The sequence below is a fragment of the Chiloscyllium punctatum genome, chromosome 6 (assembly GCF_047496795.1).
Source record: "Chiloscyllium punctatum isolate Juve2018m chromosome 6, sChiPun1.3, whole genome shotgun sequence".
In the NCBI taxonomy this organism is placed as follows: domain Eukaryota; kingdom Metazoa; phylum Chordata; class Chondrichthyes; order Orectolobiformes; family Hemiscylliidae; genus Chiloscyllium; species Chiloscyllium punctatum.
The window spans coordinates 17737093-17754972 of NC_092744.1; positions in this window are offsets into that span (position 1 = coordinate 17737093).

A 17880-nucleotide genomic window follows, 5' to 3' on the forward strand; every position below is an offset into this window, starting at 1 on the left:
TGTGCATTATCTTTAGCCCACTGATTCATGCATTTGTTTTAAATTGTGGTGGGTTAACATTCTCTGTATGCTTTTCAGTATTGCTGCATTGGATTTGAAGTCCATGTCTGCGTGGAAACCACATAGAGCTGATAATCAGGTGTACGTATCTAAAATTAATCCAATAACTCCAGATTCTGTTAATCCGGTTCATTGATGTGTAATCCAATTGCCTTGCCCTTATAAGGGGCTTTTAATCTTCAGAAACCAAGTGGGGATTGCATTTGGGCAATAAGCAAAACTACTTAAAATTTCGAACACTACCGTTACCATTGATCCTGCCCAAATCTGCTTGTATTGGAGATGAGGAAGGAGAGCAACCAATCTTCTCTCAGGCAGTGGTTGGACTATTGACATTTTTAAGGAGACTGTGTGCATTTTTTGACCAATGTTACTAGCTTTTTTGACCAGTGTTAATGTAGATGTCCGAACTGCAAGAATTCTGGCAGGTGAAAGAAACAATGTGGAGTGTAAATGCTACTGGAGTGCTACGCTGTCAGATGTGCAACCACTCAGACGAGATGTAACATTGAGGCGCCTCCTGCTCTCCAACATGGACATTGAAGAGCCCATTGTTCCAAGTTCAAGAGAAAGAGGGGAGGCCAGTGTACTGACCTCCCTCAGTCAGCATGTTAAAAACAGTCTGCGTGTTCACATTGCTGTTTGTGGAAGCTTGCCGTGCTGGCCGTTACATCTCCTACATTAAAAGAGTGACTGCATCCAAAAGCATTTCAATGGCTGGGGGGTATTTAGAGATTTCCAGTGGTAACGAAAAGTCATGTACGATTTTCCATTTGTTTACCTTATTGGAGTATTAACAGTCTTTCAGGGAAGCATTCAATTTTTTTTTTAGCCTTCATGTCAGGTTGCAGTGGTGACTTCACTCAGGCTGAGAGGCTTCCTGTCACTCTGTGGGTTGTCAATTGTTTAGATTTTCTCTCCTCGGAGAGCTGTGTGTTCTCAGTCATTGAGTATATTCAGGGTCTATATCGATAGTTTGTTTGACACTAAGGGAATATGGGAATAAGGTGGGAAACTGGAATTAATCTAAAACATTAGCCTATGGTCCCATTAAATGGTGACATTAAATTGTGCACGCCATTAAATGGTGAAAGCAGACTCAATATATTCCTTATGTTCATATACTCAACCCTGAAGGGCCAAGATTTATCTTTGTGTCCTCAACTAGCAGCTTACCAGTTTTAAATACAGTTCCTAATTTGCCCCTTATTAATTTCACTTTATGCTCACAGTATCCAGTTGACCTGTTGATATTATTTCTAACACTTTAATAATTTATATTTATTGAGCACACCCCCCTCCATCCCAACACTATTAGCAACCCTTCACCTAAGGTGCCAAATTTAAACCCGAATCTATCCTTTTAGTTTATCGGATAACAATGATTTACTGGATTGGAGTTAGGGAGAAAAAGAACAGACATTGCTGGAAAAGCTCTGCAGGTCTGGCAGCATCTGTGGAGAGAAATTAGATTTTGCATTTCAGGTCCAGTGACCCTTCCTCAGAGCTCAGACTGGAGTTGCACTGTTTTTATAAAAAAAGTTGTTCTCAGAATACAGGTATAATTGGCATTTGTTGCCTGTTCCTAATTGCTACTGAGAAGATTGTGATGATTTCCTTGAATAACTACAAGTGTAATCACTTTGTCCAGCTGTGAGGTTTGTTAGGCTAATACAGAGGCAGTTATGAGTCAACCACATTGTGAGTCTGGAGTCACATGAAGGCCATATCAGAGGACTATAGCAGATTTCTTTCCCTAAAGGAGCTCAGTGATCCAGATCAGTTTTATGGAAACCTATTGTTTGCATCACTACTGTTACTTACTTGTCAGAATTAGTTAAATAATGCATGTTTTCAAAATGGAGTTTAATATGTCTCAGAATCTCAGCTCTCGGCCTGTCACTACATTACGTAAGTGAGATTACTGAGTAATAAAGAGAGACGGGTCAGTTAGGACAATATTCACTGGAGAGAAACTTATAGAAACCTAAAAAATTCTCACAGGGCTCCGGAGTACTTCTAACAGCACTACAGAATAAATGCAGAAAGGATGTTTCCAAGCACCGTCGAGTTCAGGGCCAGGGGTTGCAGTTTAAGCATGGGGGATGTGCCATTTAGGACTGAAATGGGAAGAAACGTCTTCACTGAGACAGTGGGGAGCCTGTGGAATTCTCTCCCACAGAAAGTGGTTGAAGCCAAAACCTTGAATGCTTTCAAGGAGTTAGGAGGCTTAGTTCTCAGAGCTAAAGGGATCAAATGGTGTAGGGAGAAAGCAAAAACAAGGTGCAGAGTTGGATGATCAGCCATAATCTTATTGAATGGTGGAAGAAGCTGAAAGAGCTGATTGGACTATATCCCTGATTTACTACATTTCTGTGAGACAGGTTACGTTGAAAATGAAATGATACAGCAGAAAATACAACAAGATGGGGTAATCACATACATGACTGTCACTTATAAAGCCAAGATATTGCAGAAATTATTGCTTGACCGTGATCATTGACCATACAACTTCACTCAAAAGCCACATCACTCCAATCAGATGGAGACATGAATTCCAAGCATCTGTCTTGGCTTGTAAGCAAGTGTGCTGAGATGATGTAAGGGATCGTTGGCCCGATGGACTTGAACCAGCCTTCAGGAAGTGGGGAGTGGGATTGTTGCAGTGATGTCTGCATCACTGTTGAGGATGAACCTGTTGAGGAAAATTTACAATCTCAGCATCAAATTTCAAAATTATTTCCACTCCCAGTAGAGTGAAACAGTATGGTGTGCAGTGCTATCTTTGCACTCTATAGAATTCATTAGAAAAATGGAAACTTCCATCATTCTCCTCATGACTTCTACAGGTCACATAGGGCTGCAATGGAATTTCCAATGGAATATTGTTTCTTCAAACTGTGTTTGCCAAACTTGAGTTACAGTGTGTGACATTGTTATTATTTTCATATGTTCACTGTCTGATGTCAGGTCCTACAGCAGAAGTACTGTCATTTCCTTTAAGACAGATAGGACAAGATAGGACAACAGAACCTGAGTCTGTTCCAGTTGGAACAAGGCTCAAAGCCCCTCATGTTGATGTTAACACTAGCAACCCAAACTCACCAATTACTAAAATGAATACTGCAGTTGTGTGAAAATCCTTATATGAGTTTCTATCAAGAAGTGAAGCATAAATAATCATATAGTGCATTTGGGCCAAATAACCTGTTTCTGGGTTCTACATTTCCTCTAGCTGATTGCTTCAGGAAGTGTGAGGATAATTCAAAAGTGTTTCTGTGTTTCCTGGCGGTCTCCTGTTGTGACCGTAATCCAAGCAGGGTAGTTGCTTTAGGTGTCCAACGTAATGTTACAATTGGCATGTCCCAGTCTGTGGAGCTGAATTTGAGCACTCGCACCCTAATGCTATGCTTGTTGGGATGGCAGAGGGCGCTCCTGGCGGACTGCTTGACTTGCCAACTGGACAGGGAGCTGGCACTTCTGCAGTGCTTGTTGCATGCCTTTAACTTCTATGAAATATTCAGGAGCATGGGGACTACCACAGCCCAGTAAACAATGATCATTGTCTTGGGTTTGAGATCATGGTCCTCAAATATCCTCCCCCTCAAGGCTGAAGGCTGGACTGGCACATTGGTGGCAAAGATGAATATCTGTATCTACCTTCATGGTAAGAAGATAAAATCACATGCCAACTCCTGTAATGTACCAAAGCAGAGATGGTTTATTCAGTAAGGTACCAATACACCCGAACAACTTCAATGGGAAAATGGAGTGGTGAATTGAAGATTTTGAAGGGAATGCAAAAACCTCCAAAAAAAACCCCATCTACCAAGCAGCTGTCCCACATTGGCAAAGTCTGCAGGTATGTACTTTACATCTGTCGGCCATCTTAGAACCATTGATGGCCAAAACAGAAACAATTCATCCTTGATTCTGAGGAAACGTCGAGGAAATATATACATATTTTCTATTGCCTGGATGGTTCCTCAAAAAATTACATAGTTTCTCATTAATAAGTGCCATGAGTTTAAAGAAATTGGTTTTGATAGCTCAGAATGTTGATTTGTCTTAAACTGTTTTTGTCCACGTGTGTAAAATTCTCTTTCCACTATTCAAACCAAGGCCCCAACCCCCCAGTAGAGCAGATTAGCAGAGGAATTTTATCAGATTGGACCAGCATGCATAAAATTCTACATTTCGGAGTTCACTGAGCTACCTTTATACGCTGCAGTTGAAAGACTCTAACCTGGACAGTCATAGAGAGTCATAGAGTTTTTACAACCTAGAATGAGACCCATCGTATCTGGTCATCAAACATCCATCTATTCTCATCCCAATTTCCACCATTTGGCCCATAGCTTTGTATGCAAACATATTTCAAATGCTCATCTTAACAGTTATTAAACGTCTTGAGGGTTTCCACCTCAACCACCTTTTTAGGCAGTGAGTTCCAGAGATTCATGTCCTCTGAGTGAAGGCTTTTTTCCTCAAATCCGCTCTGAACCCTCTGCTCCTCACTTTAAAACTATGCCCCCTGGTTGCTGAACCCTCTACTAAGGGAAACAGTTATTCCCATCTATCTTGAATGCTGCTTAGATCCTCACTTTGCATCCCCCCCACCCCTCCCCTCCCCCCCCCCGCTCAGCTGTTCTTTCCCATCTCTGCTCTCTAGCTCCTGTAAGTGGAAGCTGAGGCATTCTTGACAGAATGAACACAATGCATCCCATTGTGAGCCATTTTATGGCTCCTTTGCCATTGAATGGAGTATCCCTCACCAGGTTTTATGACCCTGTTGATTCCTGGGCCTCAGTTCTTCACCTGCTCAATGCTGGACTATTATCATAGAATTCCTTTAGTGTGGAAACAGGCCCTTCGGCCCAACAAGTTTATTTGAAAATACAAGCTTTTGGAGCACTGACCCTTCGTCAGGTAGCTAATGGGGCAGGATAATCGGGCACAGAATTTATAGTAAAAGATCAAAGTGTCACACATGTACCAAGGGAAAGCAAAAATGACAACCTAAATTCCAATGTAAAAGTCAAATTTATGAGGCCAGACTTTTCAGTCAAAAAGTGTTGATTTTGTTTCTCATAAACAATATTTCTGAGGGTTTATGTTTGGGCCCATACAACATCCTGAACATAGATTGGTTATCAAGATGGCTTCAGTGATTAGGTAGCTGCCTCTGGCCTGTTGCTGTGACAATGGGTGGAGGGCTTTTGCCCGAAACATTGATTTTCCTGCTCCTCGGATGCTGCCTGACCTGCTGTACTTTTCCAGCACCACTCTAATCTTGACACAGATGGATGTCCCTTGGCTAGGTCAGGTCTAATACAGTTGGACTGGTTCCATTGATTTTTTTAAAAATTTATTCATTCACAGGATGTGCCCATTACTGGCTAGACTGGCATTTATCCCTAATTACCCAGAGGGCAGGTAAGAGTCAATGACATTGATGTGGTTCTGGCGTCACATGTGGTTGAGACCAGGTAAGGACAGCAGGTTCCTTTTGTCGAGGACGTTAGTGAACCAGATGGGTTTTTCGGACAATTTTCAATGGATTCTTGATCATTATTACACTCTTAATTCCAGTTTTTATTTTATCCTGTTGAATGCAAATTCCACCATCTGCCGTGGCAGGATTCAAACCCAGGTCCCCAGACCATTATCTGGGTCTCTGGATTGACAATTCAGTGATAATACCACCGGACCATGGCTTCCTCAAGCCTCAGTGTGGCAGAGTGAGATTAGCAGTTGGTCCACTCTGGGATGTGCCAGGGGAGGTTGGTTGGGTTGGATGGGCATACACTATGGCTTTGGTTGCCTGCAGTGCAGATGGCCAGCAAGCAAATCGACATCAGGACTTTCCTGGACGGTGTTCCGTGCACTGCTTACCTTGACTTCTCATGGTGTAAAAACGTACATTCATTAGCTCTGAACGACTGTAACAAATTATCATAAAACTGCTCATCATAACTACTGTATAAAGATGACGAAATCGGCCTTTTCTCATTAGCTGTGTAATGAGGTTCGAGTGAAAGTGACCAGGAAGCAGGAATTGGGGCGGAGACAGGGGGAGCAACAGGCTTCACTTGCCTGTCCACTTCCATGTTGGATGCAAAAAATTACTGATTTTAAACCACGATAATGGGCCAGCTTTTACTGTCACGCAAGTGTGAGACTGATATAACTGGCTTTCTTTCAAGGACTGTTTTACGCCAGGTTAATGGGGAGTACTATACCATGCTGCCTGACCTGCTGCGCTTTTCCAGCAACACATTTTCAGCTCTGATCTCCAGCATCTGCAGACCTCACTTTCTCCTAGTAATATACCATATTTACTTGACATGAGCCAAAATTTTAAACACAAAAATCTAAGTTATGTTAAGGATGTTTTTTATTTTTGTGGAATGGAGAAGAGAGTTGGTGGGGGAGGAGGGCACGGGGATTTGATATAGATCTTTAATTTTATCGATGTATTTGATAAGGTGGTGTAAAGAAGGTGTTTCCACTTGTGCAGGACTTCCAAACAAGGCGTTTTAAATATAAGGCAGTGGTTAATGAATCGACTTGAGAATTCAGGAGAAGTTCCTTTATCCAGAAGGTGGTGAGAATGGAGACTTATGTCCCTGGAGACTGGTTGAGGGCATTAGCATTAATACATATAAGGGGAAACTAAGTAAATACTACAGAGAGCATAGGATACTTCAAGCAACTTCATATTGATGAAATTCAGTACAGAAGTGCAGGAGGAGGTTTGTAGGGAGTATAATCACCACCACAAGTCAGTTCTGAGGAAGGGTCACTCACAGCGCCAGAGACCCAGGTTCATTTCCTGCCTCAGGCAACTGTCTGTGTGGAGTTTGCACGTGGATTTCCTCCAGGTGCTCTGGTTTCCTCCCACAGTCCAAAAATGTGCAGGTTAGGTGAATTGGCCACGCTAAATTACCTGTAGTGTTAAGTGAAGGGGTAAATGCAGGGGAATGGGTCTGGGTGGGTTGCTCTTCCGAGGGTCGGTGTGGACTTCTTGGGCTGAAGGGCCTGTTTCCGCACTGTAAATAATCTAAACAACCCAAAATATTAATTCTGATTTCTCTCCACAGATGCTGGCATATCTGCTGAGCTTTTTTTTTTAGATTAGATTACTTACAGCGTGGAAACAGGCCCTTCGGCCCAACAAGTCCACACCGCCCCGCCGAAGCGCAACCCACCCATACCCCTACATTTACCCCTTCCTAATACTACGGGCAATTTAGCATGGCCAATTCACCTGACCTGCACGTCTTTGGACTGTGGGAGGAAACCGGAGCATCCGGAGGAAACCCACGCAGACACAGGGAGAATGTGCAAACTCCACACAGTCAGTTGCCTGAGGCGGGAATTGAACCCGGGTCTCTGGCGCTGTGAGGCAGCAGTGCTAACCACTGTGCCACCGTGCCGCCCAAATAGCTTTTCCAGCAATTTCTATTTTCCTTTCTGATTTACAGCAGCCGCAGGTGTTTCAGTTTTTACCTGATGTAACTTTTATTAGTAAGGCAGCAGTGGGTTTCAATCTGTAGTGCAACCATGTGAAGAGACAATTGACGTGATTATACTAAAATGCTAAACAGGGGCAGCACGTTGGCTCAGAAATTAGCACTGCTGCCTTACAGTGTCGGGGACCCATGTTCAATTCCAGCCTCAGGCAACTATCTGTGTGGAGTTTGCACGTTTTCTCTGTGTCTGCATGGGTTTCCTCTGGGTGCTCTGGTTTCCTCCCACAGTCCAAAAGTGTGCATGTTAGGTGGATTGGCCATGCTAAATTGCCTGTAGTGTCTAGGGATGTGCAGGCAAGGTAGATTAGCCGTGGGAAATGTAGGATTACAGAGATGGGGTGAGTCTTATGGGATATGCTTCGGAGGGTCAGTGTGGACTTGATGGGCCAAATGGCCTGCTTTCACACTGCAAGGATTTTGTGATTATTAAGTTGAAAGTGTGGGCAGATTTTCACTTGAAATGTGGAATTGGTTCCAAGGATTGCACATTGATTTTGGAAAGTGTCTCATTTGCATCACCCCTGGTCCTGCAGAGTTTTTGACAGGTTGAAGGTAATGGGGATGTAAGGAGGGCATTGAGGTGAAGGCAACAAACACAGAAGTGCTCCACTGGCAGTGGGCCTGAGGTCAGATGCAGCTTGTTACTGTGTGGCTGTACATGCTCTCACTGCTGTTTTACTCTCTAGAGTTGAAGACTTTCAGAACATCAGGGAAACATGGCTCTGGTTGTAGAAGGAATTCTAAGGGATCTTTCATCAAACAGGACACTTCTCCTCAATCCACATTTGTTTATACTCTCCCCCAACTTTGCATAACTGCATTGTAGCAGTTAACATCACAGGGTCGAGGTAAGAATACCCATTGAGTTACAGGCAGATACAATTAAGTCAACAAGTTGACCTCAGCAAACCGACATAAAGAAACCAGATTAGGCTATTCAGTTCCTGTTCTAAAATCAACTAGATGATTTTGGATCTATGTCTTAACTCTACCTGCAGATCTGGTTTTCACATCCCTCAAAATCCTTGCCTAACAAAAGCCTAGCAATCTCAGTTTTGAAATTTTCATTTGACCCACATCCTAGTAGCTTGGTTAAAGGAACTGTCTCCACGAGCCTTTAAACAATGTTTGGAGCCTTCAGTAATATGTACATGCTCAGTGGTCTTGGTTATACACTTGGTCACATGTTAAAAAGCTTATCCTAGTGTGTCTAAAGTTACATGTTATAAGGCTCAGGGAACCCAAAGGTGCTTGTGTGGCAGTGCCACTGGCAAGAAAGTTTGAGTAATGGGGATGTAAGTGCAGGTGATCATAGAGTACAGGAGTTGGGAGGTCATGTTACGGCTGTAGAGAACATTGGTTAGACCACTGTTGGAATATTGCATGCAGCTCTGGTCTCCTTCCTATCGGAAAGATGTTGTGAAACTTGAAAGGGTCCGGAAAAGATTTACAAGGATGTTGCCAGGGTTGGAGGATTTGAGCTATAGGGAGAGGCTGAACAGGCTGGGGCTGTTTTCCCTGGAGTGTCGGAGGCTGAGGGGTGACCTTATAGAGGTTTACAAAATTATGAGGGGCATGAATAGGATAAACAGACACAGCCTTTTCCCTGGGGTCGGGGAGGGAAAAGTTATAAAAGAGACCTAAGGGGCAACTTTTTCACACAGAGGGTGGTACTTGTATGGAATGCGTTGCCAGAGGAAGTGGTGGAGGCTGGTACAATTACAACATTTTTAAAAGGCATCTGGATGGATATATGAATAGGAACGGGATGTGCGCCAGGTTCTGGCAGGTGGGACTAGATTGGGTTGGGATATCTGGTCAGCATGGACGAGTTGGACTGAAGGATCTGTTTCCATGCTGTACATCTCTATGACTCGATGACACACCAACATTAGATATCAATTGATCCATTAGAGTCACGCTGCCTGGTTTAAAATTTAAACATAACCTGGCTGTTAGCTGTCAATCAGCATTAATGAGTGCATTCTACGTGGCAACACTGTACCAATCAGAACCCTCTTGGCAACCAATCAGTACTCTCCTATCATGCAGAATAAAGGTTGATTTTCCTTTTATGTTTGTATTCTTGCAAATGATTCTGATGAATCAAGACACAAGCTTCAACAAATGTGTCCTTTCTCAGCAATACTCTGTACTGACTAACAACTTTTTTTTAAGATGACTGAAATCCCATTGAAAATAAAATTTTGAATGTCATCAGGAGAAGGAGATATTAGTAAATTATAGAATTTCTAACCATGTTTTCTAACCTGGTGCACAGTCTGTGATATTATCCACATGCACACTGTGTATTTTATAATCAAAATTTTTGTTGTTTTATTGGAGAACGTATCCATATAAAGCTAGTGATTTGGTGCTTGGTGAAAATAATGGAAAAAATTTTATATGAATGGACAAGTTATTTGTATGGTAATATTGCACAACAAACCCTGCAGTTTCCAATATAATCCTGCAGGGGTGAATAGAAACTTGAGATAAAGCGAGAAAGAGTTTTCAGAGACTTCATGAACTGTGGCTCTAATTAGCAAATATTGGAATTTGATTCTAAAACCATCAGATTTAGAGGATTTGAGCTACCCCATAAGCAGTGGCTGATTCTTATAAACTGCTTACTGTTACTGATTTTATACTGTTGCTTATTTTGACTTTTCTCTCTTTCCCCTCCCCAATTTTGCTGCTGTATCATTTTAACATCGCTCGTTTAAATGGCTTCCCATTCTGCATATCGGCCTGTTTGACCACAGACTGCATCACAACAGAAGTCAGCTGTCAACAAGATCGGGGTGTGAACAGAGACGGGGGAGGAAATGAAGTCCAAGGGCAGTGATGGTGACATTTTCCTTTAGTGAAGTGTATAATGGTCTGTTCCAGAACAGAAGGATCCACAAGGTTTGGATATATAGCAGGCTGGATTTGTGATGGACAGGAAGCCTAACAAACATGTAATTAACTGCCAGAGTGTAAATGTATAAGGAAGAACATGTTCAATGTGTACACCATAGAGTATTTAGCAGGAATGGTGTATCACAGATAGGGTATTTACCAATTTGATCTTGCCCACTTTGCGCAGTTGTTGAATTTCACCTGGTATGTAACAAAATTTAATTTTTAAAATTCCCTCACGGGATTTGGGCTGAAATAGTTTTTATTGCCTTGAGAAGGTGGTGGTGAGCTGCCTTCTTAAACCGCTGCAGGTAGAGATACAATGCCATCGGGAGGAAGTTCTAGGATTTTGACCTGATGACACTGAAGGTAATGGTGATGTATTTCCTAGTCCAGAAATTGCTGGACCATTAATTTAAAAAAAAACAGAGATTTGGCTGAACTTTCCCATCAGAAATTCTGCAACTAGTGCATTACTGAGGAATGTTGTGCTACGTTACAGACATTTGTCCAGATTTTCTGATGGCCAAGTAGTCAATTCTTCAATGTGGTTGGGAGTTGGGTGTCAGGATGCTGTGGAATCCTGATGTGGCAGACTCTGAGGAAATTGCCATGGAATTGAAGATTCTTCATTCTTCTAAATTCCAGGCCCAAACCTACTCAACCCCAACCCACATAAGATACAGGTTTACAACCACCAGCTTAAGGTGAAGAGAGGTGGTGTGGGAAATGGATTTAAATAAGGCTTTGTTGGTTCCCTATCCTTCGACAACAAAATGTGCTTTCTGTCAGGTGGCAGCTGTCTGGAGGAATCCGCGCTGTTTGTATGGAGTGCCCTTAGTTGGCACTGCAGGACAGTTAATTGACTACCTCTCACTGCTTGTCCACACTCTCCACCATCTTTCACCCCGCCCCCCTCTACCTCCACCTTACCACCTCAAGCACACTAACAGTACCTCTGAAGCAGCATCAATCAAAATAAACCAGAGTGGAAAGGATAAATCCAGTGTTGGAGGTCAATGACCTTTTGCTTTTAAAACAGGACTCTGGTATTTCTGGAAGACCAATCTGAATTGTGACCAGTACGATGGCAGGTTGATCATTAAAATCATCTGCCAAGTGATCCCTGCTCGTGAAGTCAGTGGGCAAATGCTGTGTCTCTGGTCTACTACTTTACAGAAAGCATTACCACATTGCCACAAACAGATCAGCACCCACTCCCCAATAAAAAGATGGATGTTATGCCTTAAGTGTTTGCCTGTGAATGTTTCTGAACTACAGTAATCTCTCTGCCTGAGACAGGCAAACAACGGGAATCAAGAGGGCTAACAGGCCTAATGTAAAGCAGGATTTTAAGATGAAGGAATGGGAATATTGTATGCTTTCTTAGATGACACCACCGTTGCAATACAATGTGGAAACAGTGTTGTATTGATATTAAAGAGACTGGAGTCTTTGAGCCAAATTTTGGCACAGAAGGAAATTATTCATCTCATTATTCCATACCAGGAGCTTCCATCAACTTTAATTCCATACTCTTTAACATTTCTTTTCTTCAAGTCGTTATCCGGATCCCTCTCAAATGTCATGATCAACTGAGATTGAATAGTCAATTGTGATAAAGCATTCCATATTCTCATAACCTTTACATCAAAAACAACTCTTCCACCCTCCCTGCGTATAATCCAAAGTTTTCTTGTCAATTGACCATTAACTGTCAGCATGACAAAAGCCTGCCTTTTCACATTCTCTTTAACAGTCTCCCTTTCTCTCAATGTACTCAGCTTGTATTTTATATGATGCATTGTGTTGTCGCATGCAGTTTCAATACTTATGCAGCATGCCAGGATAAAACAGCATGTTAAACTTAGCATGTTATCAAAGAGCACAGCTCATTGACTTCGACAGTATAACACTGAGACCAGTAACAGAACTGCAACAATAAAATCTGAAAGCATTGACCATCTTTCGTGGTATGTTTTATATCATTTCTGGACACTTCTCAATTTTTACTGAATAGTTTATTACTGACTGATGTTTTCGCTGGTGGGAGACACTACAAGATAATCACTAATAAATGCATAAGATATTCAGAAAAACATACATTGGAGCCAACCCTGTGAGTGTTTGGAATGTGGAAATCACTGTCCATGTTCACATTAATTTCTCAAATAAAAGTAAACTATTGCAGCTACTAGAAATTTGAAACAAGCTCACAAATTGTTGGAGAAATACAACAAGTCTGGCAGCAGCTATGCTGAGTGAAACAGAAGAAAGGTCGAACAGAACTCAAAGTGTTAACTGTGCGTTCTCTCTCCACATTTGCTGCCAGGCCTGCTGATTTTCTCCAGCATTCTCTGTGTTTGTCTCACGTTAATTTCTTTTTGGGTGTGTGTCTTCCATTGACTGGGCCTTTAAGATGAAGCTGCTCAGGGTGAAGGGAGTGATGCTTATGAGGCAAGTTACCCAATTGCTGCATGATCATGGACCTCAGAGAGAACATTGCTCAATGTCTCTTAGAGTAGTTGAGGTGGATAGCACAGGGAAGCTAGATAAATGCATGTGGGGGGGAGAAGTAACATTTAAAAAGTGCTATTGGGGTGAGAGAGGGAGGCTGTGAGGATGATGTGGAGTACAAATATTGACATAGATCAGATGACTCCACTAGCAAGATCCTGTGCTGCACGCTCTAATCTCTCCTTATGGTGCTGTTGGACAGTACAGTACAGCCTTAAGGTTATAATATGCATATTTTCCATAATATCCTGCAAAACTAATAAATGAATATTTTAGATTAGATTCCCTACAGTGTGGAAACAGGCCCTTTGGCCCATCAAGTCCACACTGATCCTCTGAAGAGCAACCCACCCAGACCCACTTCCTGCTGGCTAATACACCTAACACTATGGGCAATTTAGCATGGTCAATTCACCTGACCTGCACATCTTTGGACTGTGGGAGGACACTGGAGCACCCCCACGCAGACACGGGGAGAATGTGCAAACTCCACACAGCCAGTTGCCCAAGGCTGGAATTGAACCCAGGTTTCTGGTCTGTGAGGCAGCAGTGCTAACCACCGTGCTGCCCCTAATTGCACTAGTAGGGGAGGCAATGGTGTAGTGGTAATGTCATTGGACTAGCAATTTGAAGCTCCAAGCCAGTGTTCTCAGCTTTGTCCATATCCCACCATGGCAGATGGCAAAATTAGATTTCAATAATGTTCTGGAATAAAAAGATAGTAATGGTGACCAGGTTACTTCTGTTGATTGTCGTAAATCCATCTGGTTCACTAACATGCGTTTTGAAAAGGAAACCTGCTCTGCACACCTGGTATGACTCCAAACCCACAACGATATGGTTGACTCTCAACTTGCAGTGGGTAATGAATGCTAGCCTTACCAACAATGCACATTTCCTGAGAAATGAACACATTAAAAACAAGCAAAGAAAATTCAATCATGGGTGAAAGTGTCACTAATAAGGAGAAAATCTGTTTTCCATTCCAAGTTGCCCTGAAGAAGGTGATGTCCCCATCTTCTCGAATTGCTGCCATCCATGTATTGAATGAATATCTTGGAGGGCATTCCAAGAATTTAACCCAGTGAGCCTGAAGGGAAGGGAAATCATTTTTGGCTCAAATTTGTGTAACCTGGAGATAAACTTGTGCTTCATGCACAAATCCATTAGATCATGGTAACCACTTTTATGTGCAGCAAGATTCCACAGATGAGATCCCAGTAATGTGAACCACCCACCAACTTATTTTCACTGGAGTCAGTGAAGGAAAGAACTTTGTTCAAAGACACCAAGGAGCTCCCTGCTGTTGTTTGGGAAGTGCTGTGGAATCCTTAACAGCAACGCGAGGTGAGACTTCTGAACAATATCTCAATGGATGGGCAGGACTTTCAACAATGCAACATCAGAAACAGCAATTAGAATTAGAATCTCTACAGTGTGGAAACAGGCCCTTCAGCCCAACAAGTCCACACCAACCCTCTAAAGAGTAACCTACCCAGACCCACTCCCCTACATTTACCCCTGAGCAATACACCAAACCAGAATATTCCTGAATATATAGGCAAGTTAGCATAGCCAATTCACCCTAACCTGCACACTTTTGGACTGTGGGAGGAAACCCGCACAGATACAGGAAGAATGTGCCAAACTGGAAATGAACCTGGGCCCCTGGTGCTGTGAGGCAGCAGTGCTAACCACTGGGCCACCGTGTCACCCAGGGTGCATTCATTTGGACCCTGACTCCATTTACCGGAAGACATGAAGCCCAGCAACTGAACCATGCTGACTATTCTTGCTGCAGAAAGGTAAGGTATGAGTCAGTTCACTTTATCACTTGGCATCATTTTAGTGTATGAAAATTCTCACCGTGGCTTATCATTCTGGTGAATTGTAATTGCTTTTACATCTTTTGCGATATCTTGGCTCCCTCATGATCGAGCTAGATGCAATGAGTGGAACCTCCCAGCCCCAGAGATGCTGAGACTAGAGATTTGAAGAAAACTTGATGTGGCACGATGGAAGCATAACACCACCACCTTCCCACCTCCACATGAATTCAGATCAGGGTGGGACAAATCTTCCCACTCATTCCCTGTTGCCAATTTGTTAAAAAATAATCCCAAAAGCTGAAGGATATTATTTTCTTGTCGTGCTTGTATCAGCTTTTTAAGCAGGAGAAAGTGAGGACTGCAGATGCTGGAGATCAGAGCTGAAAAATGTGTTGCTGGAAAATCGCAGCAGGTCAGGCAAGGAACAGGAGAATCAACGTTTTGGGCATGAGCCCTTCTTCAGGAATGAGGAGGGTGTGCCAAGCAGGCTAAGATAAAAGGTAGGGAGGAGGGACTTGGGGGAGGGGCGTTGGGTATGCGATAGGTGGAAGGAGGTTAAGGTGAGGCTGATAGGCCGGAGAGGGGGTGGGGGCGGAGAGGTCGGGAAGAAGATTGCAGGTCAAGAAGGCAGTGCTGAGTCCAAGGGTTGGGACTGAGAAAAGGTGGGGGGAGGGGAAATGAGGAAGCTGGAGAAATATGCATTCATCCCTTGTGGTTGGAGGGTTCCTAGGCTGAAGATGAGGCGCTCTTCCTCCAACCGTCATGTTGCCATGGTCTGACGATGGAGGAGGCCAAGCCCTGCATGTCCTTGGCGGAGTGGGAGGGGGAGTTAAAGTGTTCAGCCACAGGGTTGGTCCGGGTGTCCCAGAGGTGTTATCTGAAACGTTCTGCAATTAGGTGGCCTGTCTCCCCGATGTAGAGAAGGCTACATCGAGTGCAGCGGATGCAGTAAATGATGAGTGTGGAGGTGCAAGTGAATTTGTGATGGATATGGAAAGATGCCTTGAGGCCTTGGAGGGAAGTGAGGGGGGAGGTGTGGGCACAAGTTTTGCATTTCTTGTGGTTGCAGGGGAAGGTGCCAGGAGTGGAGGTTGGGTTGGTGGGGGGTGTGGACCTGACGAGGGAGTTGTGGATGGAGTGGTCTTTCCGGAACGCTGATAGGGAGGGGAGGGAAATATATGCTTGGTGGTGGGGTCTGTTTGGAGGTGGCGGAAATGACGAAGGATGATACGAGGTTGGTGGGGTGGAAGGTGAGGACCAGTGGGGTTCTGTCCTGGTGGCAATTGGAGAGGCGGGGTTCAAGGGCGGAGGAGCGGGAAGTGGAGGATATGCAGTGGAGGGCATCATCAACCACGTCTGAGGGGAAATTGTGGTCTTTGAAGAAGGAGGCCACCTGGGTTGTTCGGTATTGGAATTGGTCCTCCTGGGAGCAGATGCGGCGGAGGCGAAGGAATTGGGAATATGGGATGGCATTTTTACAGGGGGCAGGGTGGGAGGAGGTGTAATCTAGGTAGCTGTGGGAGTCGGTCGGTTTATAGTAAATATCCGTGTTGAGTTGGTCGTCCGGGATAGAAATGGAGAGGTCTAGGAAGGGGAGGGAGGAGTCTGAGACGGTCCAGGTAAATTTGAGGTCGGGGGTTTTTAAGCAGTCCGGTTGAGAGCCAGCATTGGAAGAATGGGGTGAATGGCCTCTTCCGGTTCATTTGGACCCATGAAAGTCAACATGCACTCACAGATGAGCCTGAAAATCATGCAGTCCTTAAAATTTCAGGGAAACCGCTTACATGATTAAATCCCACATCCTGAGCTGAGTCTTGCTGGAAAGATTTCACCATGAAGAGCTACATTTCATTCTCATACACAGGCCTGTCATACTTTATGAATCCACCATCCTGTCCTTATTTAAATGATTTAATTCCAATTAACTCTCCGTTGTCTATTCTGCAGAGTTGAAACTTTTGTGAGATTTGTCGTTTTCCCATTCTGAGATGATGTCTTTGAATGATTCTCCTCCCTATTTACCTTGTTGCTGAATAATGCTGCCCTCTATATTATTCGAGAAGTCAAAAATGCATTATCCAGTGCATTAGTGGGCTGACAATCCTTTATGTTTGACCATGACATTATATTTAGCCAGAGTTGATTATCTCTAATATCCCAAGAGCCCTCCAAGCTTTCTTTGATATGAATAGAAGTACTATTTTAAAGTCCAGGGTGTTCCTGAGTCAGTTCATTTCCTCCACAGCAGTTAGCCAGTGGTTTTGCAGTGTCTCACACTTGGAGTTCAAAACCTATGACGCGAGATCTGCTGCACACAGACTGACAGCCCCTGGGTTTGTCCAAGTGGCACCCAGTATGAACATTGACCAAGGTCGAAACCTTGCACAAAATTCTGCTCTGTTCCATGGTTAATTTTTAATGTTAAGAAACAGGAGAGAAATTTGAGAGTGTATACATGAGGATTGGTGGTCGGCACAACATCGTGGGCTGAAGGGCCTGTTCTGTGCTGTACTGTTCGATGTTCTCTGAGAGAGGGGCGATCACTTTATCCCAGACTTGTAATGATTTTTATAATAGCTAAGTACTGCGAGTGCTGGAAAGCTGAAACAAACATTGTTTCTCTCTCCACAGATGGTGCCAGACCTACTGAGTTTCACCAGCATTTACAGAGTTAATGTTTCACATCTAGATTGACTCTTCTTCAAAACTCTGTGTTCTCTTATGTTCTGAAGACCAGATCCAATATGCTCAAAGCTGACCTTGAGAGGGTCCAGAGGAGATTTACACAAATGATCCTGGGATGAAGGGCTTGTCACATGAGGAGTGGTTGAGGACTCTGGGTCTGTACTCAATGGAGTTTTGAAGGATGAGGGGGAATCTAATTGAAATGTACAGAATACTGAGAGACCTGGATATAGTGGATGTGGAGAAGATGTTTCCAATCATAGGAGAGGATGAGGACACAGCCTCAGAATGGAGGCATGACCCTTCAGAACTGAGATGAGGAGGAATTTCTTCAGCCAGGGGGTGGTTAG